Raw genomic sequence first — 27,350 nt, 5'->3', positions numbered from 1 at the left:
CTGAGATACCACTGAGATACTACACTTTAGGTAATTTCTTTCCTACAGGATAGAATCTAGTTGCTTCAGTCTGTAAGCAACCTCTTGCTAAACAGCTTTCATCCAGCAGCAGCCTTAGTGCTCAAGCTCCTATTCCTGATGGCATCATCATTCTTGATAGTTGAGTTTTCCTGCTTTCAATGAGAATTTTACATTGGTTACTCCAGAACCAGTAGTCACAGTCACTTCATCTTCTTTTCAAGACTATTATCATCATTCATTCATGCTGGAATCATCTTCAGTGGTGGCCATACTCTCCCTTAGTCTGTGTAGGCAGACAATTTCAAACCCTGCAACCAGTGGCAACTGTAACCATGGATATGCCCTCCATTGGGTGGGGGGCATTTCCAAGGGAGGATGGTCCAAAGTGTTTGGACAGTCAACAAGTCAAATCTTTGCATAAATGTTTGACAGTTGAGGGCAGTCCTCCTAGTGTTGCAGGAACTTAATAACATTCTTCAGGGCACAAGATCCATGCAGATGGACAACATGATAACAGTATGGTACATAAACAAGAAAGGCGGAGCCAGATCCTATCCTGTATATTGTGAAGCTATGGGGGATGGCCTCTCAACACTTTCTGATAACACACATATTGGAAATGTCCAATTATCTAGCTGACAACCTCATTAGAGATCTTCTGATGCCTCATGAGTGGTCCCTCAATTTAGTGATAACTAAACAGATTTTTCAGTTGCTGAAGCACTCACTGCTGTAATATATTTGCTATCCCCAACAACACCAAATGCACCAGCATCTTTACCTTGATTCCTTCTCTCTGAAAGCCACCAAGGGACACTTTGTCTCAGTTGTGGCCTCTGGTCTCCTTTATACTTATTCCCTTCTACTTCTAATTCCCATGTTTATCCAGAAGGTCAGCAGGTACAAGACAACAGTTATCTTTATTGCCCCCTATTTACACAGATAAATATGGTTTCCCCTTCTAAGGCCTCATCTGAAGTAGCCCTCTTGGCTGCTGGATCCCAGTCTGGATTTTATTTCTCACCCCCTCCAGGAAGCCTCATCCGGACCTCCAGAGCTTGAAACTGAGCACTTGGTTTCTCCAGTTCCAGTTGTGGCTAGGATTAATTTACTTCCACAGGATTTGATAAAGATTATATCAGCCTCTCAAATGTCATCCACTCAGAAAGGTTATTGCAGCAAATAGAAGAGACTTGTTTCATAGGTCTTCCCTTAGAACATTGACCCCTTTACTTCCATGGCAGATGTCCTTTGCTTTTTGGCTTCCCTCTTTGACTCGGGTTTGCATTTTTCCACCATCAAGGTACAGTTGGCAGTTGTCTCTTCCTTCCATGTAGGATTTCAGGAACAGTCCTTAACATCTTATAGGTTATGTAAAGCCTTTTTTAAAGTCACTTTCTTGTTATGACCCCCGATTAACAAACCTGTCCCTCCATGGGACTTGAAATTTGTTTTGGAGGCCCTCACTAAGCCTCCTTCCAAACCAGCCTCGAGTGAACATCAGGTTTATTTTGTGGAAGACCATTTTTCTTGTTGCTATTACATCAGCTGGAAAATTTTTGGAGAATCATGCTGCCTCTCCATCTCTTCCCTATTTGGTATTCCATAAAGAAAGAGTCTCATTGAGGACTATACCTTCCTTTGTTTCCAAGTTTACTTCAGACCAGACTTGCCAGACTTCTTCCCTTGTTATCAGAATGGGTGAATATATCTTGTATAACTTAGTTGTGCATAGGCAGTTACAAACCACCTCAGAATAGTCTTTCAGAGAAAGCAAACAATTATTCATTTCCTTTGCCCACAACAAATTAAGGAAAAAGTTTTCTAAAGTTTCACTTTCCAGCTGGCTTTCAGATTGTATTTCATTTATCTACAATATTCAGAACATTCCTCTTCCCTCCAAGGCACACTCTAAAAGAGCTATGGCAACTTCTGCAGCATTTTTCAGAGCATCCTCACTTCAGGACATTTGTGAGGCTGTGACTTGGTCTTCCATGCTTACATTTATCAAGCATTATAAGCTGGCTGTGTTTCAAGGTCTAGAGCTTCCTTTGGTGGATCCATTTTTGAAAGGGCACTTGTCATAGTATCACAATGGGTCTCTGTAGCTTGAGAATTTGACCCATACATTGTATCAGGCAGACTGAATGAAAAGGATACAAAAGTTATGTACTTAACATAATGATAGATCCTTTCAGATCCTTTTGGTTCAGTCCATCCAATATGACTACTACCTACTGTCTGTCCCCCATACCATATTTTATTACCTGAAGGACCTTCCAAGAGAAGCTCTTTATCTTATGATTCAGATTCTGAGGTCTAGGTTTGTTTAGGTGTCAAGAAAGATCTGAAGCATCCAGGGAGAGCAGGGCATTGTGGAAAGATAAATTCTTCAAGAGGCTCAAGGCTACAGCATTAAAACTGCTGGATCAGATCTGATGTTGGCTCGAGGACCCAGACATCATATCAGACAGATTGGAATGAAAGGATTTATTGTTATGGTAAGTACAAAACTTTTGTTTCTACATGTAATGAGATCAGTACACCTTTACATCCCTAACCTGCTCTGGTAGAGTTTTTAGTCAAATCTAGAACACAAGTTGCTGATAACAAAATGGATAATTAGTAGGGCATATAAAATATTTCATGTAAACTGTAAGAATCAATCAGATGTAGTTAAAAAATGAGACATGAGACTGGAAAGGCAATTTACAAAGGAACAATGGAAGGACATATTTATTTCTTCCAAGCATACAAAAAAAGTCCAAAAGGTTTAATATTTTTGTTTGGAAGTAATTGCATATATGTATTTATACTCCAAACAGACTTCAAAGAATTTTTCTTCAGGTAGATGTCAAATGTTGGAGGTGTGATGGGGATAAAAGAGTTAACTGAGAATGTGTTTTGGAGAGTGTATTGAGTTGATAGATTTAAAAAATTCCCTACAGAATATGTCAGAAATATTGTGGGAGCAAATGACTGTAGCTAAGGACATGATTCTTTTGAGCAAGAACACAAGATCTGAATAATCTAGACATAGTAAGGCCTTATTAAGATTGACATTATTACTGCTAAAAAACATTACTAAAAATGAAAATCAAAATCTAAACCAAATGAATTTGAAGTATTTAACATTTATTTTTTTCCTTAGTCAGTTCTACATCCAAAAATGTCTCTGATCCTTCAGGTAAAAATATTCTGAAGAAAGAATTACTGCAGCTTGAATCTCACGCTGGTCACTCAACATTCACTGACTACTGTGATAAATGTGATTCTGCTCTGTCTGGTGTACAGTAAATAATAATTGCCTACAAACATTCTGCTGTCATAAGTTTCTGCCATAATTTTGTCAGGAGCAACCTTTTCTCCTGGTATGATTGCTTCCTTACTAATATAGCTCATGGCTGCTTTCTCATGGCCAAGTTTGAACACACACATAATGCACCCTTTCAGTTAACAAATCCTGCTGTGGAATACCACTCTAGTTGCTAATTGCATGTTCACAAAATGAATGCAGTCTGTTCTTTACATTTTCTGGTACAGCAGAAAATCTCAGGTTTTCTCTGTGTAGTCTGTTTTTTAAATCTGCTATTTTCGAAACAGATCTTCTTGTGAATCCTCATGCTCCCTCAGCTTTTTTTTTCATTTCAGCCTCTGATTTTTGAAAATGTTTCTGTTCATATGTTTATACTAGGCTAGTGACCATCAGGGTCTTTACAAGCCTAGCTGAGCAACCGAACCCAGTTTTGTTCCCAAGTTCCTTGGATGCCTATATGGTGGGGTATGTTAGAAAGGAGGTAGCTAAGGGTTATGTGGGGGTTATGTTAGTTAGGAAATAGTTTGCTTACTGTTGACCTCTGTCCATCAGGGACATGGGGGCCAGACAGGGGGTGAATTTGTGATTTCCCATCCAATGATCAAGGTTTCATTTGAATAAGGTCAGGGATGAACTCTGCTTCACTTAGTGTTTGGAGCCTTTGAGACACATATCAGTCTCCAGCATGTTCTATTTATGTTGCAGGAAAAGTTTGGGTCCGTGGATCTATTGTTTCTGGTGCTATTTGTTTTGTGGATGTGCAAGAGAGCAATCAGAGCTGAATTATCTGAATTATGAGGATGTCTTATATGCCAGGCATAGATCGCATCTCAGTAACCTGTAGGAGACTGAGTACAGAGATAGTGTCTTAAGGTGATCTGTGTTTTGTTTGTCTTTCGGCTTTTCCCGGTTAGGGATCACCACAGCAAAACTCCGGTCCGCTAATGATTGGCAGTGGATTTTTACAGTGCTGAGTTGCCAGCCTGGTGCCCAACCTTCAAAGAAGTCACACCCATTCACGCACACACCTACATGCATGTCTTTAAACATTACTCATCCATGGGGAGGACATGCAGACTCCACACAGAAGATGCTCCAGCCGAGAATGGAAAGGGAGAACCTCTTGCTGTGAGGTGACAATGCTAACCGCTGCGCCACCGCGGCCTGTCTTAAGGTGATCTGTGTAGGACAGGGTATTCATACCCTGGATTCTCCTGGTGAGAAACCTTTGAGGGCATTCCAACTTTTGTAAGTGCATGGTTAGATATATGCCAAATGGGAGCATTGTACTCAATGGTGGGTTTGATAAGGGCTGAATAGAGTAGTACTGCAACTTCCTTGGACTTGGATGCTGTACCTTTGTTTATGAGTTGGGCAACATGGAATGATTTTCTTACTATCTTGGCTACATTTGGTTGAAGTCCAAATTATTGTCTACATATGTTCCCAAATCTATAACTATCAGGTCAACTCTTATGGGTGTTTATCAATGGAGTAATTAGCTTGTGTGGACAATTTCCCAAAGGGCAGTATAATGCAATTATTTATATTGAGTTTTAATCCGTGGCTTTGGCATCAGTCATTTGTTTGTGTGAGACACTCTTGTATGATGTTAGTGTCATAGGGGAATCCATGATAGCTCTGAGTTTACAGTCATCTGTGAACTTGGTGAGCTAGAGGCCTTTGACATTAGCCTACCCTTCTGAAAAGTAGATGCCAAACAGGAGGTGGCCCAAAACAGAGCCCTGGAGTTCTCTGCTGGTAACTGATCTCTTGCTGGAGGTGATCTCACTGATCTTGACTTCTTAGGTCCTAGCTATAAGTCAGCTGGCAATCTAGTCAGTTATGTAGGGATTTATACATAGTTTTGAGAGTTTGTTAACAATGCCTGAGTACAGTATTGTATCAAGTACCTTGGCCAGGTGAAGGTAGGTGGTACATATTATTTCCGTATCCATAGCCTTGGTGACCCTCTCAAACAAGTCTACCAGGCTAAATATGAAACAGCGTCCTTTACAAAGACAAACTGAGATGGGTCTGGTGTCTGTAGGTTGCCAATGTCCTTGTTTCTTTCTTTTTTTTTTAAATTTAATTATCTTTATTAAATTATCACTTATGACACAGGCAAGCATACATTTATATAAACGAAAACAAACCATATTGACATATTCTCAGTTACAAACATTAATCATCACATTTAATCTTTTGTACAGTCATTGCCAATCCAACATTACATAATGCATTCAATTCCTGCCTTCCCTTAAACCTCATTCCTCCTCCAAAACATTATTCTGCTTGGATTGTTCCCACAATTCCCATTTTTTTCTATGTAATTTTCTCCTACCTTTTTTGGAAAGATCCTACTTCCAGTTCTTTTATCACTGTTACTATATTAACTACTTCAGATATGCATGGTTTAGACTTTGATTTTCATTTTCTAGTAATTGCTTTTTTTGGCAATAACTAGAATTAAACTTAACAAAGCCTTACTATGTCTAGGCAATTCAGATTTGTATCCCAAAAAATCATTCCTTAATTACACCAATTTGCTCACCCAGTATTTCTGACAGAGTAGTCTGTAGGGTATTTTTAAAGTCTGCCAACTCATTACACTCCCAAAATCTATGTTCCCATTTACCTCTTTCTTCCTCATCACACCTCCAACACTTGCAATCTAGCTGAAGAAAAATTATATGGAGTATGCCTGTGATATAAAAATACCTATGCAAACACTTCTAAGCAAAAATACTAAATCTACTGTTTTAGTTTCAACTAAAAACCCTACAGTACTGGTCTTTTTACTTAGTACTCACCCTTTCTCTTTCTATTTGTCTATACTCTGATATCAATCCTTTATAGGAAAGGCAGTTTCTAGCCTGAAATCCAAATGCATCGGCTTCTTCCCATTCTATTACCTTTCTCTCTCTAATTATTTGCTGCCAATACCTTAGTTCTTTTGCCAGTATTCTCCAGTAAATTCCTGCACTTGTTACCTATTCTCTGTTCCCCTTAATTTCAGTCATCCCTATAGGCAAAATATTCTTTCTCCATTCCCAGGTTGGCTTAGTTCTTAGAATATTTTCTGCTTTTTTGTGAATATAATATTCTGTATGGTTATTGTTATTTTCCTAAAGGACCTGCAGCCAAAATCTCATTCTCTCCTTACTTCTTGAGCTAACCTTGTTTCATCATTATCCCTTTTCACTATGAATTATAGCTTTCTGTTTGTGTTATGTGTAAGAGCCTTAACTGTGTAGCTATGAAATACCCCTTAAACCAGGTAATCCCAAACCACATTGTTCTATTGAAAGGATCAGCTTATCCCACTTGACAGTTGGCCTCTTCCCCTCACAGAAAAAATCCTTCAGCTTTTCATTAATTGCTATCCACAACTTCTCCTTTGGTTGATAAAAATATGCTTGACCTGTCTATAAAACTAAAGGGACTAAAAACATTTCACTGTTTGTATCTTGCTAGCCATATCCTCAAATGAGAGCTTCCAGTTTCACTGTTTTTATATTGTCTTTTGTTTAGTCTCTTCACACACATCATTAGCTTCCATAAAATAAACCTTTTAACCTATACTCCTAAGTACTTAATTTTATTGTGTCCCCATAACTATGAGTATTGCTGAACTAATTCATGTATGGGTACATAGTTTACAGCTATAGCATTTGTTTTATCTTCATTAATTTTATATTCCAGAAAGACTTAAAACTGTCTCAGAATGTTCCACAACACTGATAACTTCTTTTCTGTTTTTGTCAGGTACAAAATAATATCATTTGTAAATAAAACTAACTTTTCTTGATTAATATACTAATTATATTCTTGAATTCCTGGGTCTTTTATTTTCTTTGCCAGTTATTCTAAATATAATGCAAATAGTAAAAGGGAAAGATGATAATCCTGCCTGGTTCCTTTGTTCAGCAGAACTTATCAGTAGGACCCCCCCCCCACACACTTTAATTTACACCTTCTGTCCCTCGTATATCCTCCTAATTAACTTTATTATTGTGTCAGGGAATGTGAATGCTTCCAATGCCCTGCTCACAAAATCCCAGCTTACTCTACTGAAGGCTTTCTCCACATCAATATCCACCAACAATGGTGGCATTTTCTTACATTTTGCTTTCATCTGTATCATCATTGTTATATTAATATTGTCAAATGTTTGCCTCCCCTCAACAAAACCACATTTCTCCATATCTATCAAATTTGGCAACACCTTTGCCATTCTATTAGGCAAAGTGTTATGTTTACAATTGAAATGGGCCTATATGAAGCTGGATCTGATGGGTCTTTCCTATCTTTAGGTATTAGCCACCACAGCTTTCTCCCAGGATGTTGGTGCTGCCCCTCCTTTTAAAATACCATCAAACAAAACCTTCCAGATCTTTATCATGTTATTCCCTCCAAGAATCCAAACCATACCATCTATTCCTAGAGACTTTCTTGTGGATTGGTTATATATCACCATTTTATCTCACCTCCTCCTATCCTAACTGCTAATAATTGAGCCTCATCTATCTCTATTTGTTGTGTCTTTCAGCTTTTTCCTGGTTAGGGGTCGCCACAGTGGAACTCCGGTCCACTAATGATTGGTAGTTGATTTTTACGTGCCGAGTTACCAGCCCTGACGCACAACCTTCAACGAAGGTACGCCCATTCAAGCATGTCTCCACGTAGAAGACGCTCTAGCTAGGAATTGAACCGGACAGCATCTTACTGTGAGGCGACAATGCTACCGCAGCACCACCACCGCGGGTTGAGCCTCCTCTAACCTTGGCATATTTAATTCTTCTATGAATATTTCTATTTGTGCTTTTTCTTGATTTCCACATTTCTCTTCTTTATACAGATTTTCTTAAAATTTAAAAAATATTTATAATAAATCTACAGGGTCTCTGGTTATTTTCCTTGTTATAGGCTCCCTTTCTACTTTCTGTTGCCTCAGTCATTGTGCTAAACGTTTTGTGCTCTGGAGTTAGTATCAGAAAACAGTTGCTTAACAGCAATCTTTCTAAATTCATGCATGTTATTCAGATACTCCCTTATGTTCTCATTAGTACCCTGCAGTTGCACCACTGCTTGTTCTGTGACATTCCCTTTATTTTGCAACACTTTAGCTTTTGTCAGTCCCTTAAAATATTCTTGTTACTTTTTAAAACCATATCTATTTTTCATTTATTTCTACCATATTTTTAAACTCCACTTTCATTTTATCCCACTCCCTAGCTATATCTTCTGAAGAAATTTCTGTCTTCTCAAGTAACTACTGAGTAGTTTCCACTACACATTCTTTAAATTCCTCTCTTTTTAACAGATAGGTGAGGAAGCTGATTATTTCTCCCAAAACTGTATTAAGCTCCATTGTAGAGCAGTTTTTGTATAAAATATAAATACATGTCAGCATAATCCTCCTCCCTTGCCAGTAGCCCCTTACTACCACAAATCTGCCATTATTACCCCTTTTTCCCACTTCTATCATGATTGGAGCTCCTCTAGCATTTACTATAAGTACTCCCCTTTTCCTTTTCCAAATGTTCCACTGAACAACCATCTTGAAATCCTTTCTTTATCAATTTCACATAGTAATTTCCAAATGTTCCTCCTATAGTGCAGTTATTGCATTCTGCATTTCTTAACATAGTTCAGTACTTTTTCTTTTTGTATATACTTCTGAGACCATCCACCTTCCAAAGTAATATGGAAAGTGTTGCCATTATGATAATATGCTGTTGTTCTCACCTGTAGTGAATAACAACTTTGTTTTGCATGCACTGATGCTTAGCAGGTTGAGCTTTTATATAGTTGTTTCTTGTCATGTCCATTTGAACCTACAGTCATGTCTTAGAAGACTTTTTGTTTTAAAGAAAACCTTAAAACACACACACAGACACCCAGGATATGCCCATAACCTATTAACTTATTACAAACATACAAAGCTATGTACATCTTCAACTTATGAAGTTTAACCCTCCTAATAGGAACAATTGTCCCAGATTGACAGCTACACTCATAGGCTTTACTTGACCTATAATTAAGGTTATCCATGCTAAGATGTATGGTACAGCCTGTGCTTCTACTCACACTAAGTGTTGTCTGTTTTTGTCTTATCTTTATTTCTCTCCTAGATGTAGAAAACAACTTTAAAAAGTATTGCCGTCTTATCAGCTTGTGCCAATATCTTTGTTGATTATTTCCATGATAATTCATTCCATGGCTTTGCATATCAGACTGATGGGTCAGTAGTTCCCGGGATGGGTTGATGGTTCATCCTTATGAGAAGGGATGACTGTTGTGGCCCTCTAATGATCTGGCACATAATCTGTTTTGAGGCTGTAATTGAAGAGTGTCTCAAGTGATCTTGCTAGGTCATGTTTTAGGCTATTTAGGAGGCAACCAGGGATATTACTGGGACCCATTGAAGTAGTGTGTTTGGCCCTAGTGAGTGCCAGCAAGATCTGCTCACTGTTGATAGTTGAGATATGCTAGAAAGAATTTCACAGGGGTAGTGGGGGAGAGCTAAACTTATCAGCTAGTAGATTTGCTATATCACCCTGGTCATTGAAGTTTGTACCATTTACCACTAGTTCTGCACACTGCTTAGTGTTAGTTTTAAGGTTCCTGACATATCTAAAGTAGGGCTTGTGAATGTCCCTAGTCTGGGAGGCTCTCCTGACCTCGTAATTGGTGCTGCTGGACTTTGCTAGACCTCATAGTTTCTTGTTTAGTTGAATCAGAGATCTCTTGTTGCTATGAGAATTATCCTTTCTGATTTTGGCCATGATTTGTTTTCTTTTGTTACATATCCTGTTAAGATTAGGAATCCACCAGTCAGGTTTGTCTTTGGTGTTAGATATGGCCTTACTTTTTGTATGTATGTCAGCTTCAGTGCAGCTGTTTTCCATATTTGTATATGGTTTCTGTAAATACTTCTGCATAGGTAACTGTGTTCTTGGGATTTGGGGAGCCATGACTTTTGGCAAACTATCATTTAATAGGATGTAGTTTGCTTTAGAATAGTTCCTAACTGTTACAGGGTTAGTTGGGTTTTCTGGGTTGATTTTTATTCCCAGGGCGACAGCTTTGTGGTCTGACTTCACCAATGAGGATGTGACAATAGGAATGCAAAGCTCTCCCATGTTGGTAAGTACTAGGTCCAATATGTTTGATTGTCTGGTTGAAATTCACACTATCTGGTCCAGGGTATTTGTGTTAATAAAGTCCAGGAAACATGCCTGTGAGTTTGAGGCGGTGTACATTTCCCAGTCTATACAGGGGTAGTTAAAGTCTCCCATGAAGAGGGTATTTGTTTGGATGGTGAATGCGTCTAGTAGGGGTAAATAAGAGTTGTGAGCTTCATGAGTCATAGAGGGTCACCTGCTGCTATCCAGAACATGGTATGGAGACTTGGATGTGGATGAACTCCAGGACACCATCCTGCTTAATCAGCCTAGAGCTCTATTTGCTGCTAATGCAGATCAAGACAACTCCTCCATTCAATTCATCTGAATAGCTAAAGTTTCTTCTATTTTTTCCAGCCTTTTTATTATCTGACTATATATTACTTCAGTAGTTTACTTGTTTTAAGCATCTCTGAATGCATTTGATTTACTTTCCTATAAATTACTTGTAGCCACCTGCTGTACCAAAGCTGAAACATGAATTGCTTTTTGATGAACAGTAGCAAGATTCTTCCCAGCCAGAGTTTTTTTTTTCTTCACCTTTCCTGGTTGATTTTCTCTTTTTTTACAAATTTCTTTGCTGGCATCCAGGCAGTGTAATTACTTCAAAAACTAAAACTAAACGTAAAAACACCTTTAGTGAATTATATTTTGTGACAAAGACAAACTCACACTTATGAAGAAGTTATCAAGCCATATTAACAAGTTCACATTTACTGTACAAACATTATACATAACATATATTGTTCTATACAATACAATCAAACCAACATTACATAAATTGTTCAATTTCTGCCTTCTCTTAAACCTCATTCCTCCTCCAAAACATTTTCTGCATGTATTGTTCACACGATTTGCATTTTTCTTTGATATTTACTCCTACCACTTTTTAAAGATCACACTTTTCGTTCTTTACCTGTGCTACAGTATTTACTTCCTTATGTATGGTTGGTTTAGACTCTTTGACTTCCATTTTGTAGTATTTTTTTTTGGTAGCCACCAATTAAACTTAACAAAACCTTATTATGTCTAAACAATTCAGATCTTATATACTAGCTCAAAAAATGAATTCCTTAGTTACACTCATTTGCTACCCAGTATTCCTGAAAGAGTAGTCTGAAGGGAAATTTTAAAGTCTGCCAACTCATTACACCCAGAGAACATATGCTCCCAGGTACCGGTCTCTTCCCCATTATAACTCTGACATTTGTCACCTACCTGAGGATTTTTTTTTTAGTCTGTTTGGGCTATAAATATATCTATGCAAACACTTCCAGGCAAAAATCCTAAACCTTCTAGACTTTGCTGCATATTTGGGAGCCATACATATGATCTCCTGTTGTATCCTTGTGGATTGCTTATCTAATCTCTCTCTTCCCAATCTTTTATGACATCCTCTGATTCATTCTTGTAGTTACTGTGCAATGTTTTATATGCCCTACTAGTCATCCCTTTTTAACAGCAGCTTCTGTTCTATATTCTTTTTCCTGCTTGATCCTTACTTACCCACTACCTGCCAGCTATAACATACAGACCCCTTTACTTAATCATGCTGCTGCTCAGCTTGTCCTCTATTCTTCTCTACTACTGGGCAATATTTCATCCTAACACAAATGCCAAGAGGTCCAGCAAGACAAACAACGTTCTCAGTAGAAAAAACACTTTAATGTGAGGAGCAAAGCTTTCGGATAAAATCCTTTATCAATACTGAAAATACAAATGCAAATGCAGAGTATATATAGGTCTAAAAAAGTCATATGACCGGCAGCCAAAAAGTCACATGACCCAATCATTAAAACAAAACATGTAGAAATAAATAAATATGCAAAGTTAAAAAATGCAACAGCATAATGCATATATGAAAACAAAACAAAAAACATTTAAAAAAACATTTAAAAAAGCAAGAATGTATATTTTAAAAAAAAAGCATAGTTTTAACCTAAAAATCAAATGTACAATCATATACATAAAGAGAAAATCTCATAATCTAGATCTACTCATTCTAACCAAAATAGGTTTAAGGCTGACAATACTATTCAAACCAGGGGGTGAGTCACCCATCAATCTAATTATCCAGTTGTATTCTTTAATTTCTAATTTGTTATTGATATCACCACCTCTGGGTGAGGGTGAAACATGGTCTATAGCTTTAAATTTAAATACATGCTGTTCACCAAAACATAGCCTGTGTTTATATAAAGCATTAGTGTCCACACATCTTCGGATTTCAGACTTGTGTTCTGTGATCCTATCTTTAAGTTTACGCGTGGTTTTACCCACACAGAAAGAGTTGCATAATACACAGGTAGCGAGGTAAACCACGTGGGTGGTAACACAAGTAGCAGTTACATTGAACCTAAACAGCCTCTTACTGACTGGGTGTTTAAAGATACCTAAATGTTCATCATCAATGTCATCACAGCACGAGCAATTATAACATTTTCGTGTGCCCATAGTGCTGGATGGATGTGTTGTGATATTTGTAGGAAAATCTTTGTAACAGAGGACACTCTTGAGGGTTCTCATGTTACGATATGCAAAAAATGAGACATTGCCCAGCATTGCTTTTAACTCTTCAGATGCCATCAAGATTAGCCAATTCTTATGGATAATACGTTTAATACATGGTGTCTTTGTACTAAATGAAGTACCGTATCTTACTTTTATCTCATTCTGGATGGACACATTGGGCAAGCCAACAGCTTGTATTTCTATGGCGTCATTTAACATAACAGGGGCCACCCTCGACTTTCTTTCCTCTAGCACATTTAGTTTCTCATTATTTAAGATGGTAGCATCATAACCACTGTTAGTGAAATCAGCTATCATCTCATTCAACTGTTCAGAGAAGCTAGGATCTTCTGTGTTAAACCTACTGGGTCTATAAAATTGAGACCTGACAGTACCTCTAAAAACATGTGGCGCATGCATACTACTGGCATGAGTGTACCTTCCTGCACAGACTTTCTTTCTATGGAGGCTTGTTCTAAGTGTACCACCGTCAAGACTCAAGTTGATATCCAAAAAATTAATAGTAATTTCAGATGAGCACATTTTGAACTTCAAAAAAGATGAGATTGAATTGATGCACAGCATAAAATCATTCAAATCCTGTAACGTGCCCTCCCAAATCAAAAAACAGTCGTCCACAAATCGTTGAAAGAACTTTACATTATCCTTATATGGATTCAAACCACTAAATAAATGTTTCCTTTCCCACTGGTATAAAACTAGGTTGGCATAAGTATTGGCTACCGAAGTACCCATAGCCACACCTGTGAGCTGAAGATACAAGGATTCATTAAAAAGAAAAACATTATTTCTCAACACCACATCCATGAGAGTACATATTTTTTCAATTTTGTGGAAGTTGGGATCAGGACATGAGACTAAGAATTCCCTCAACAAATCCAGGCCAATATCAGTTGGAATGACAGTAAACAAAGATACTATGTCTAGGGTTACCAGAAGGTACCTTCTTAGATGTAGAGACGCCTTCTCTATGTTATACCATTGCTTAAGCTTCTGAACAAAATCAATGGTGTCACGTAAGATAGAGTCACATTGACTAAGATATGGTTGAAGTTGATCATGCAAATAAACTGAAAGCGGCTCTGTTACCCAACCAGCACCTGAAACAATTGGCCTCATTGGTGGATCAGTGAGGGATTTGTGGATCTTAGGGATGCCATATAACTGTGGGGTAATTGGGCACGGTACGGTCAAATAATTGAATAGATCTAAGTCTATGTCACCTTGGATCTGTAGGTCATAAATTACCATATTCACGTATGAGATACATTTCTTAACATCCAAAGGGGTGATTTCCTTAAATGCAGTGTCATCACCAAGTAAACTAGACATAGCCAAAAAATATTTGTCTCTATTCATAAGCACAACTGCAACCCCCTTATCAGCTTGCTTAATGACAATATTTATATTAGATTGCAAGTCTCTGTATGCTTGAAACTCTTCATAGCTAGGTGGTGATATCAATAACAAATTAGAAATTAAAGAATACAACTGGATAATTAGATTGATGGGTGACTCACCCCCTGGTTTGAATAGTACTGTCAGCCTTAAACCTATTTTGGTTAGAATGAGTAGATCTAGATTATGAGATTTTCTCTTTATGTATATGATTGTACATTTGATTTTTAGGTTAAAATTATGCTTTTTTTAAAAATATACATTCTTGCTTTTTTAAATGTTTTTTGTTTTGTTTTCATATATGCATTATGCTGTTGCATTTTTTAGCTTTGCATATTTATTTATTTCTACATGTTTTGTTTTAATGATTGGGTCATGTGACTTTTTGGCTGCCGGTCGTATGACTTTTTTAGACCTATATATACTCTGCATTTGCATTTGTATTTTCAGTATTGATAAAGGATTTTATCCGAAAGCTTTGCTCCTCACATTAAAGTGGTTTTTCTACTGAGAACAATATTTCATCCTACAATGACTCTGTAATATCTCTCAAAATATCTCCATCTCTGTCCAAACCACCTATTCCTACTTCCTCCCTAGACTTTTCACACATCATACCGAACCTAACCTATTTAAAGATGCCCCTCACATTTAGTCCAAATATAGACTGATTAACTCCATTTCAACTCAAACCAAAACAGAATTATCTGGAAAAATACTCTCCAAGAAAAAAAAAAGCATCAATAATTCCCCAATATACTAAAATCTTTCTAGGAAGAAAAATTCACCCTTATCCTGGCCCCACCTATCACAATGAACATCAAGATAATTCTATTCCAGACACTACTCTAACCCAACAATGGTCATTCCCTAACCCTGGTAATTAACTTTTGCTGTCATAAATGTTAGGGGTCTATATCACGTAGTCGAATGCACAAGTGTTCAAACAATGTATTACTGAACCGGGAAGACCGAAATGCAAGAAGCACGAACACACAGAACAGTGATTTTTTTCCCAGGGAAAAAAATTGCTGTTCTGTTACGAAAACAAAAAAACATGAACACTGTAAACTTATACTAATGTGGGGGGCTGTACCCCCTACACCTACCCTACTTAAATACACCAACTCCGAGATCACACCACAGTGGAGAAAATAGCAAAGCCGTGAAAATGGCCCACCAATTTTTTTTTTCCCTGGGAAAAAATTTGGTGTTCCACAGCTTCACTATTTTCACATTTCGAACTTCCCTGTTAGATATTAAGGCATTTGAACTCCCGTGCGTTCGATGTTGTGATATAGACCCAATGTTAGAAGCATAAGAAGTAAAATTGTTGAACTACATGCCTGGATTACCCAACATAAGCCTGATATTCTTGCTGTAACTTAAACTTGGTTTAAGCCCAGCAAAAATGACTGAAGTTATACCTCTCGGCTATAATATCATCCATAATGACAGTATAAATAGGAAAGGAGGTGGTATTTCTTTAATCTTTCCCAACAACTAACACATTTCTCATTACAACAAACCAGTACCAAATTTCAGTTCAGCATACTTTCCTGACATTAAACAATTATAAACAAATATGTATTACTGTTCATTATATCCCTCCTGGCGACAGTACAGTTGTACTGGAAGATATCCTACACTGGATATCCAAAACAATTCCACAACAAATAATACCACTCCATGATGTGAATATCAATTGGTTGAACATAAACTCTAACTCCCCTACATCTAGTGTGAACTTAGATTCACACAACTAATTAATAGCCCCACATATTATAGCAAGGCATCAAATTCCCCTATTAGACTGGATCCTAGTATCAGACCCTAGCAAATATACCACCTCAGAGATGATATCTGACTGTCTCAGTGATCATCTCCCTATCTATACAACCAGACATCTCACACATCCACTTAACCAGCATGATTATAAAACAACATGCAACCTTTCCAAGTTTAACCCAGAAATATTCATTACTGACCTATCATCTATTAACTGGAATTTCATAAAAATACTCCCCTTAGATGCTGCTGCAAATGAATTCAATACAACTTTCCTGAATATCTTAAATAGCCTTGCGCCTCCTAGAAGGAAGAGTCTAAAAGCAAATAATGCAATTTGGCTATCCACAAAGAGTAGAATGCCAGCGTTGGTGGTGCCGCGGTAGCGTTGTCGCCTCACAGTAAGACACTGTCCGGTTCAATTCTCAGCTAGAACATCTTCTGCATGGAGACAAGCATAAATGGGCGTACCTTCATTGAAGGTTGTACATCAGGGCTGGTAACTCGGCACATAAAACTCAACTACCAATCATTAGCGGACCGGAGTTCCACTGTGGCGACCCTTAACCAGGAAAAGCTGAAAAGACACAACAACAAAGAGTAGATGCTAATGCAGGATAGTGAAAAAGTATAGAAAGAATGGCAAAAATATAAAACACCACATTATGTTGAAAACTTTAGAATGTTTTGCAACAATACTAAAAAACATTAATGAAAAGACAAATATTCTATAATAACTTTCAGAATAATAGTAAACACAACCCTAAAATATTCTGGGCAGCCATTAAAGAAATCTTGCAGCCCGGCAATAAATTCAACCTTAACCCCTCTCCCAGTAACTCATCACACAAAACCACAATACAGTTCAGCTTTTATTTCATAGATTGCTAAGCATCTTTAACCAAGGATTCCCCAACATCTTATCCTAACCCTGCTCAGCAGCCATGTATCACCACATCCACTTTCATCTTCAAACTTGTGTATACATCCTATATAAAAGTACTCTTAAATAAACTCAAACTATGTGCTGCTTCAGCTGATGACCTTCTAAGCAAATACCGTAAAATAGTAGTCGATGGCATTGCCCATCCTGTCTCAATCATTATAAATAGGTCAGTGCAGGAATCCCATATTCCCCTTCTCTGAAAAAAATCACACATTATCTCTCTGTACAAAGGAGGAAATTCAAAAGACATTACCAACTTTAGACCTATAGCAGTCTTATCTCCATCTCCAAAATACTTGGAAAATATATTCAAAAACAATTGTTAAACTATCTCCTGCAGGAAGAACTCTTATCTCCCCCACAACATGGCTAATGTCCTTCCCATAGTACTAACACTGCATTTCTAACCTATATAGATTGTCAAAGCTAGAGATAATGGCAAACTAGTCGTCTCCTTATTTCTAGATGTGTCTAAAGCCTTCGACACAATTTGCCACAGCAAACTTCTACTTCAAATGTCCTCATTAGGTCTCTTTCTGCCCACCCTTCTATGGTTCAAAAACTACCTATCCAATAGGTATCAGTCAGTCAAATGGCACTCTACCCTTTTTCCATACCTCCCAGATACCACTGGTATACCACAAGGCTCTATCCTTGTTCCTCTCCTTGTTAACATTCTCCCCCAACACCCTCCACAAATCCACACAATAGGCCTCCTTAATACAGTACGCAGATGACTCCACACTCATTTGCATATCCAACAACATAGCACACTTCAAAAAATTACTCATGAAGCTTTAATAGCAACTGAAACATGGCTTTTGTAACTCATAACTCATTCTCAACCCTAAAAAAAACTACTGTTTCCCCAAATCCCCTTCCCATGAAAAAAAAACAAATTTAAAATCATCTATCTTGATAATACAATCACTGATGTCACTTCTCATAAATTATTAAGGATGATAGTGGATGATAATATTAAATTTGGCCTGCATATACAAAATTGTGAAAATAACTCATCAGAAACTAGGATTGTTTATAAAGACAAAAACTTTCTCAGTGACACAACTAAAACTACACTTGTTACTACTTATATCCTTCTCCACACTTCTTTATGGTGTTCCCATCCTTACTAACCTTCAAGCATCACAAAACTCAAAACTTGAACAATGCTATAACAAAGTTGGTAAATGTACAGCAAATACCCCTTTCAGAGCCCAACACTGTATAGCACTGAAAAGACTAAATTGGTTTGAACTACCCCATCAACTAACATATACACAGTTTCTTACTACCTTTAACATTGTCAAGAATTCATCTGCTTGTCTGGCACTAAATAACATTCTATATAACTATGTTTCTAGTCTGTCATTATGATCCAATGACCAAAAACTCCTGTTTGTCCACAAACCTATCAAATCTGCTGGGCATTGTCTGTACTCATACCACGTTGCTAAAGCCTGGAACTCCTTATCTCTAGCCATCAGATCAGGACTCTCCCTTCCATCCTTCAAAATCATTCTGAAAGACTTCTTAGCCAAAAGCTTTCTCTGTTCTTGCTCAACACCAGGATAAACTATATCCCTAAATATGAACAAATACCTATTCATGTCTTACATCTCCTTACTCAACCTTCTTCACTCACTTCCTTACTTTTATTAGTGTCTCTCTCATATTTCTCTCTAAATATGTATACCGTAAGCCTACTTTTCTTTCATTTCATATTGCATTTCCTGTTTTTATTTGTGATGATGTGAGGTATTGCTAGCTATGCCAGTAGAAGTAGGGCAGTGGATGTGTAACATATGCCTGCATAGCTAGCTGGAGTTTTGTAAAGTATTATATATCAGTTGTATATCAAACTGATTTGTACAGCTGCCTGTGTTGAAAATGTATTTGTAAATCTACTTGTGTTAAAATGTACCAACAGTAGGTACTGCTGGACAGAAAAGAAATCACCTGTATGTCAGACTGTATTGTAACTGTTGAAATTAATATATTGTAACAGAGGATACTGGAAGAGAAGTTGTTAATCTCAGCCCAGCTAACTTTGAAAAATAGTCTGAAATTAAATTATCTGGTTTAGGCCATAAAGATTGCATCTTACAATTCTAATTGCAACCAAAGACAAAATGTCTCTGTAAACCAGGACTAAGAATCTTACTGTGTTCTCCTTAGAGGTGAACTAACTGCTACCCTAGAAGGGTGGAAGGTTTTGAAATGGGTTTATAGCTTCCAGATGCTGTTACACATCTTAGCAATGCTGTATGTGTGTGTATTATGACACATATGTGCTAGATTCTGGTTCAGTTTTAGAGGGGGTAGTGTGGGAAGCAAAGGTCAGGTGACCAGATGTAGGTGATATTCTGTAATCCAACAGTGAAATTATGTTTTAATACTAGATGAGACAAAGGTCTCAAGGTAGTCTGTTTTTAAAACCTGACAAAGAAGGATCACTCATCCACTTCAACTTGTCTTGCTTTAGTAATTAACAAGGGAATAGCGATTTTTTAGATCAGTCAGCAAAATATAATGAGATTAGTCAAATACTGTTTTTCTCTATCTGTGTGAATCTATCCATCTGTGTTATTTTTAATATTTCATGTGATTGAAACTCTGGTGTTGATTGTAAATATATATTTAGTATTTTCATGTTCATTTAGTATTTATTATTAAACACAGTAAAACTTTTCATTTTGGTTGGTCTTTTAGAGAATATTTTAACTTTTGAGAGTATTTATATTTATTTGGTGATACTGTGGCCATACTTGAAAGCCTTGCTGCATTGGTCAAACACTACCATTTGTATTAGTATTAATTTTACTCAGTATAATTGGGTAGCCTTGTAAGAGTCTTAAAGTAGCTGGCTTTGGAGTGTTCTGGTGGCAGTATCTACCTTATAGTCTGAGCAGAGGGGGCATAGCTTTTTTAAATCTGTACCAGGCTTTCCCAGGTGTGTGTGTGAGAAAATCAAATCTCAAGGAGTGTGTATGTCAGCTCCTTGGAGCAGGGACACAGAGCACTGGTTTCACAGAGAGGGTGATAGAGGACTTGACATGGAATACTCGGCTGAGGACTTAACTCTACAGCTGTGGTCAGTGTGGAGTCTTATTTGGGGCCTGGTGAGAGAGAGGGAAACCCATCCTCAGGATGGGAATGTGATCCCTGTGTGCTCTTAATGGAAATTGTGCTTGGTGCAGAGAGCTGCATCTGAAAATACTGTGTGCATCCATTTTTGTTCCAAGTGAATGTCCCTCACCGGTGTCTGTGGTGAGGACTGAGAATCCTGGATTAGTGGCCCAGAGGAAGGACATTACAGTATTATGCTAACTTACTTTTAATTTCTCTGTAAACTGTCTAAAATTTATTTAACTATGAAATCATTGTCATATAACTTGTATCTATTCTTAACCAATGTTTTCCTATTATGTATAATTTAGGCAAAGTAAACTGTTGAAGTCACCATGAAGAAATGAACGTCCTTGTTGCAATATATTCCAGATTTTATTAACCATAAAAACAAAAGATGAGCGCTTTCACGTGCCACATGCACGCTTCATCAGATCTAACATATACTAACTCTTACTTGTTTTTATAGCTGAATCAATTTTCTAGATTCAACTAATGAAACAATTAAACAATTAAAATAAAACAATCAATTATTTAATGTAGCACATAGACTTAAAGTCCTAGTACATAGTATTTCAATGCAACATTGTATACGGCTTATTCATAGCCGCACCTAACATATATTTATCATTCAACAAAACTCAATAAAAATTGCATCTATACATACTTATGTAAAGCATGGTATGTATCTATTGTAAAAATATATAAGAATATATGTGTTTCTCATGTATAAACAATATTACAAAAACTAAAATTAAATAAATCATCAGCAGCTGTTACGCTGCATATAAAATGAACCATATAAATATTTATTTATTTTTATTTTACATTTGTTGACTGGGATAATCCGACTGGATACATGTCCATTTTCAGCGGAGGCCCGGGGAGAAAAGCTCCACATTTACAGTTAGTAATATACATAAGGTTTACATTGGTACATAAAAATACAATTGGTATAATAAAAAACAAGAGAGGAGCAGAAAGATTTTTTACACAATTAGAATCACAAGTCATAAAGTCATACTGTGAAAATAGTCAATACAAGCAGAACAGTTGTTTCAAATTGTATTCGATTGGCCTCTTAGCAGAGGTATAAAAAGGTATAAGTTGGTAAAGAGGGTGGAGAAATACAAGGTGGATAGATCAGGTAAAAAAGACGTCATGGCTTAATACTAGGGGATTATGTTGAGAGAAGAGGAGAAAGAGATTTCAGCTGCATAGAGGGGGGTTAATCCGGATATGAGCATTGGCATAGCCAGTGGGACTTGAAATATTGGAGTAGACTTTTTTTAAAGTGGGATAGGGAGGTAATGGTGGTAATACTGGAAGGAAGGGAGTTCCATGTTTTGGCAGTGATGTTGGCAAATAGAGCATCACCTCCTGAGTTATAGGATTTGACATTTTGAATAAGTGGCCTGTTTGAGGAACGTAGGCTGTTTAGATTGGTATATGGTATGACTAGGTTCTTTAGTGCAGGAGATTTATCAGGGTGATTGAGTATTTTAAATGCCTCGATAAGTTGGGTTTGCTGAAGGAGGTTTGGGAGTTCTATCCATCCAAGGTATTTTAGGTTATTACAGTGGTGGGTTCTATGTGGCGTACCAGTTGCAAATCTGGCAATGTGATTATAAGAACATGAGAGTTTATTTAGCTCGGTTTTGTTAAGCTTGGTGAGCACTGGGGATGCATATAGAAGTGTAGATAGTAAATGTGTGCGGGCAATAGTTACTTTTGCCATTGGTGTTAGAAAGGATTTGATTCTATATAGTGACCCTAATTTCTTATTCACGGTTTTAATAGTAAGATTAATATGCGTATCAAATCTAAGTTTACTGTCTATGGTAACTCCTAGTAGTTTAGTATGGGGGTCTGGAGTGATATTCGTCCCGTTGTTTGATTGTATGGTAAAGGCAGTGTAGGGGAGTTTTTGGGTTGGATGGAAAAGAAGTAGTTTGGTTTTTTTTGGATTAAGAATTAGCTGTCGTCCTGATAGCCAGTTTTCTACAGCTGTAAAGCAGGATTGGGTTTTGGCTAGTAGATCATCTAGAGATGTGTCAGAACATATTAATGTCGAATCATCGGCATATTGTATACAGGTTGCCTCGGGGATGGCTTTATGCAGGTCATTAATAATGACTGAAAAAAAACATATAAATATTCATAAACAATAATAGTAGACTCTAATTATTAATGTTTATATATAATTGAACAATATAAATTCATATAGAGACATATAATCAATCTCAAACTAATATACATAAAATATATTACTAAAATGTAAGACTTTGAATATCTAATTCAAACTGAAAATATGTACATTATATAAAATTGAGCATATAAAACAATCCCTGTATGAATTCCTAAGTCTATATGCAATATATTTAAAATAGTTATGTAAATAACATATCATAGGCCAAAATTAATGGAATAATGATACAAATTCAAACATTAAGTATTATGTATCATTCAGCAATTAAATTCATATACTATCAACGAGTATTATTTTCTAGCAAAGGTTTCAATGAAACATAGTGGTTCAAACCTGGTGGTAGATGTGCCCCTGTCCTAAATATCCATTCTAGTTCCAATCTGGCTAAATAATTCAAGTTGTCTCCCAGTCTCAAACTCTGTGTGGCAACTTGTAAAACTCTAAATTTGAAACTATGATCAGTGTGTATGTTAATATGTCTCGCTAGGGAATTCAACTCATTCTTTTTTCTGATATCGTAAATATGATTGTAAATCCTTTCCTTAAATTTTCTTTTTGTTAATCCTATGTAGAATGCATCACATTGTAAACATGTTGCCAAATATATCAAATTCATCATGTCACAGTTAGCAAAGGCTTTGGGTTCAAATTTGAAAAAGCCAGGGGGATGTTTATAGGTTTGTATTTCTGTGATATATTGGCACATATTACATCTCCCACAAGGGAAACTACCTTTGTTGGATGTATCTATAAGGCAATCGTGTCTTATCTTATTGAAATCAAAATTGAATATTAACTTAAGGTTATCACAATTTCTAAACATAAAGGAAGGTTTCTCTCCAACTATATTCCTAATTAAATCCTCCATGGTCAGTACATTCCAATGCCTACTAACAATCTTCTTAAGTTCTATAACATCATTAGTATACTTCATCATATATCTCAACCTATTATTACCATAAGCTCCCTGTTGTCTAAAGCATGGCGTATATTGTTGCTGTTGAATATTGACAATATGTCCCTCATTGGAGTCCACATGTGCTGTCGATGGCCCTATAATAGTATTCTTAATATCTCTAACCAAAATGGGGGTATAGCCTCTATCTAAAAATAAATGTTCCATGTCATTAGCCTCTTTGTGTAGAGTGACATGGTCTCTGCATAATTTAGTCAATCTAATAAACTGGCTTTTTATGATACCCGAAAACATGTGTCTAGGATGCATGCTGTTGAAACATAGTAACGTGTTTTTCCAGCATGGTTTCCTATATAACTTAGGTACTAATCTGCAGTCATTATTGTACTTAAGATTTACATCTAAAAAAATGATATTATCTCCTGAGTATTCAGCCGTAAATCTCAGAAATCCTGTGGTGGACTCCAGATAGTTTAAAAAAGTCTGAAATTCAGAACAAGTGCCTTGCCACACAATAATCACATCATCTACAAATCTCCTGTATAATTGGATTTTATCAAACCATATACTATTAAACAAATGATGCTTCTCCCAAAAATGCATGACTAAATTAGCATATGTATTAGCACATGGGGTGCCCATGGCGACACCCCATAGCTGTAAATAATATTTCTTATGAAATAGGAAAATGTTGTTATGTAATATCAATTCTAAAAGTTGGCATACTAAAATTTGTCTATTAACGCTAAAGGTGCTCTCACTTGCAATTATTTCTCTAATGGCTTGTATACCATATTCGTTCGGTATACAAGTAAGTAAATTTCGAACATCAAGTGTCACTAGAAGGGAATTCCTTATCTTAACAGGATCATGTTGTAATTGTTCAATATCATTTAATAACTGATAAGTGTCTTTCAGTATTGTAGGTATGGTATCCACTAATGGTCTTAATAATTTCTCTAAAAAAACAAATATATTGTACGTGGCCCAACCTCTGCCAGAAACAATAGGACGCATAGGAATAGGAAATGTTTCTTTGTGGATCTTCGGCAAACCCTTCAAACATGGGATTAGGGGATTCTCAACATGAAGAAACTCATACATTTCACTACTTATTTGTCTACACATTAACATGTCATACAAATTGTCGTGAATATTTCTTATTATATCAATCACATCTTCAGCCATCAATATTTTATAAGTGCTGACATCTTCTAATAATGATTCCATATTATCTATGTAATCACTAGAATCTAATAGAATGACCCCCCCACCCTTATCAGCTGATGTGATAATAATATTTTCGTTTGTTTGAAGAGTTTGCAGAGAAACAAATTCCGTTCTACTTAAATTATAGAACTTATTATTTCTGTTCCCAGTAGAGTAATGCAAATAAAAATCTTTTTCACAAAGCTTAACAAAACATTCAACAGCTGGAGGTAATAAAGGTGTAAAAATACTTTTACGTTTTATAAATTGAGGAAAAGAGACATTAATACATTTGTCATCATTGTTCTTGAAATGAACTTTTAACGCTACTCTACGTGCAAAAAGTCTAAGATCATTAAATGTTTCATTCAATTTACTGGGCTGAGACGGAATAAAATTCATGCCCCTATTAAGTAGCGATATATCAGAGTCAGACAAAGTGTAACTAGAATGGTTGACAACCAAAGAATTAAATTCCAAAAAGTCTTCTTTTGTCCGTACCTTTCTTGAGAGTGCTTGCGTTTTTTTGGACCTCTGCTGTGTGATCTCCCTCTCACAAATCTGGTTTGTTTGATGGGAAAAGGAGAACATGGTTTCTCGCCTGTAAGATTCTTGTTGGCAGTCTGTCTAATGGCTCCCAGCCTTAATTCATTGCCTGAGGCATGCAGCGCTTGTTGATTAGGTGGTGGAGTTCCTAACGAAGTCGCGTTGTCGACATCAATCACATTCTGAGTAGACGACTCAGTGACGACAGCTGAATAGGTGTGCCCACGAATTTGACCTGCATCAGCTGTTGATGGTAATATGTTCTGAAAGTCACAATTCTGTATAGGCTCAGTAGATTCAGAGTGGGACGAGTTTTGTCCTGGAATCCTCGGCCAAACAAAGATGTTCCCCATTATAAAATCATTATGGTCTCTTAAAAGCTTCCGTTGTTTAGTAAGTTGAAGCTTGTCGCTATACATGTTGATCTGAGTCAATATGTTATTTAGCCTCCGAGTACAAAAATCAGATTTAAATCATTCACAGATGGTCTTGTATAGTCTATGTGTTTTTGCAATTCTACCTCTAGCGGACCAAAATACTCCAACAATAGTTTAATATATTTGAAACCAAGGTCTATATTAAGGTCCTGCCACTTTTTAAGCAGGTCGGGATATTGCTGGCCATATGTAGGCATGCATAAAACACGCATACCCCTTGGTATTACTTTGAAGTGCATACAAGCTTCTAAATGTTTCCTTTGCCAGGAATAGCGCTGTATTTTATAAAGGTCATGTTCTAGTTCCCTCGTTAAATTATTAAATTCTGTCACATTCTCATTGTTATAGTTAACAGCTCTTGTGCTTACCGGTTCAGATAGATTCAGAGTCAATAAAGGATTGTCTTTTTGTGGAAAAAAAATGTCAATATTCGTAGCATTAACCCTCGACTCTGGGTTGTAATCTAATTCCAAGTTCACCGGTTCCGTCATGTGGGGGTTACGATATAGCAGAAGATAAAGTATAAATTGAATAATATCACAAACCTCCTGAAGTACTCAACAGCCAAATAGAGAAGACTGAATTAAGGCAAAGTAAACTGTTGAAGTCACCATGAAGAAATGAACGTCCTTGTTGCAATATATTCCAGATTTTGTTAACCATAAAAACAAAAGATGAGCGCTTTCACGTGCCACATGCACGCTTCATCAGATCTAACATATACTAACTCTTACTTGTTTTTATAGCTGAATCAATTTTCTAGATTCAACTAATGAAACAATTAAACAATTAAAATAATTAAAATAAAACAATCAATTATTTAATGTAGCACATAGACTTAAAGTCCTAGTACGTAGTATTTCAATGCAACATTGTATACGGCTTATTCATAGCCGCACCTAACATATATTTATCATTCAACAAAACTCAATAAAAATTGCATCTATACATACTTATGTAAAGCATGGTATGTATCTATTGTAAAAATATATAAGAATATATGTGTTTCTCATGTATAAACAATATTACAAAAACTAAAATTAAATAAATCATCAGCAGCTGATGATAAAATGAACCATATAAATATTCATAAACAATAATAGTAGACTCTAATTATTAATGTTTATATATAATTGAACAATATAAATTCATATATGTATAATTTGGTATAATTATTTAAAAGGTATTTTTGTATTGTTTTTAAAGACTGTAAAATTATATTGTTCTTAAAATGTTTTGTAATATTTTGGCACTTTCCTCCCCAGACCACTGCTGAAAATGGCTAGCTACCCAGTCGGACAGTCCCAGTAATCAAATCTCAATAAATAAATAAATAGCTTCAATTAAGAACTCTACGAGAAAAGGTCTTTGACTTAATATTCCCATATAACTTCTCTTTGCCATTTTCCATTCCCACTTTATTCCAACTAAACTAAGCAAATATGTCATCTTAGACTTCCTTATATTTTAAATCATTCACTATCTTTGGATCTTATGAAATCTGCAGATATGTATGAAGTCCCACAATCACAAATATATACATCATACCTCCCCTACTATCCTGATTTTCACAGAATGTCCTGATTTTTTGCCTCAGATTTTTGGTATGCTCCTCATAAAATTTGTGGCTTTCTGGCAAATCATTTAAGACTGAAATTCTTAAATAATGACCGATATTTGAGTTTCAGACTTCATATCGTTCAGAAAATGCAT

Source organism: Protopterus annectens, chromosome 2.part2, assembly GCF_019279795.1.
Source record: "Protopterus annectens isolate FY-2018-M chromosome 2.part2, PAN1.0, whole genome shotgun sequence".
NCBI classification, from domain to species: domain Eukaryota; kingdom Metazoa; phylum Chordata; order Ceratodontiformes; family Protopteridae; genus Protopterus; species Protopterus annectens.
This window is presented reverse-complemented; position numbering follows the sequence as displayed.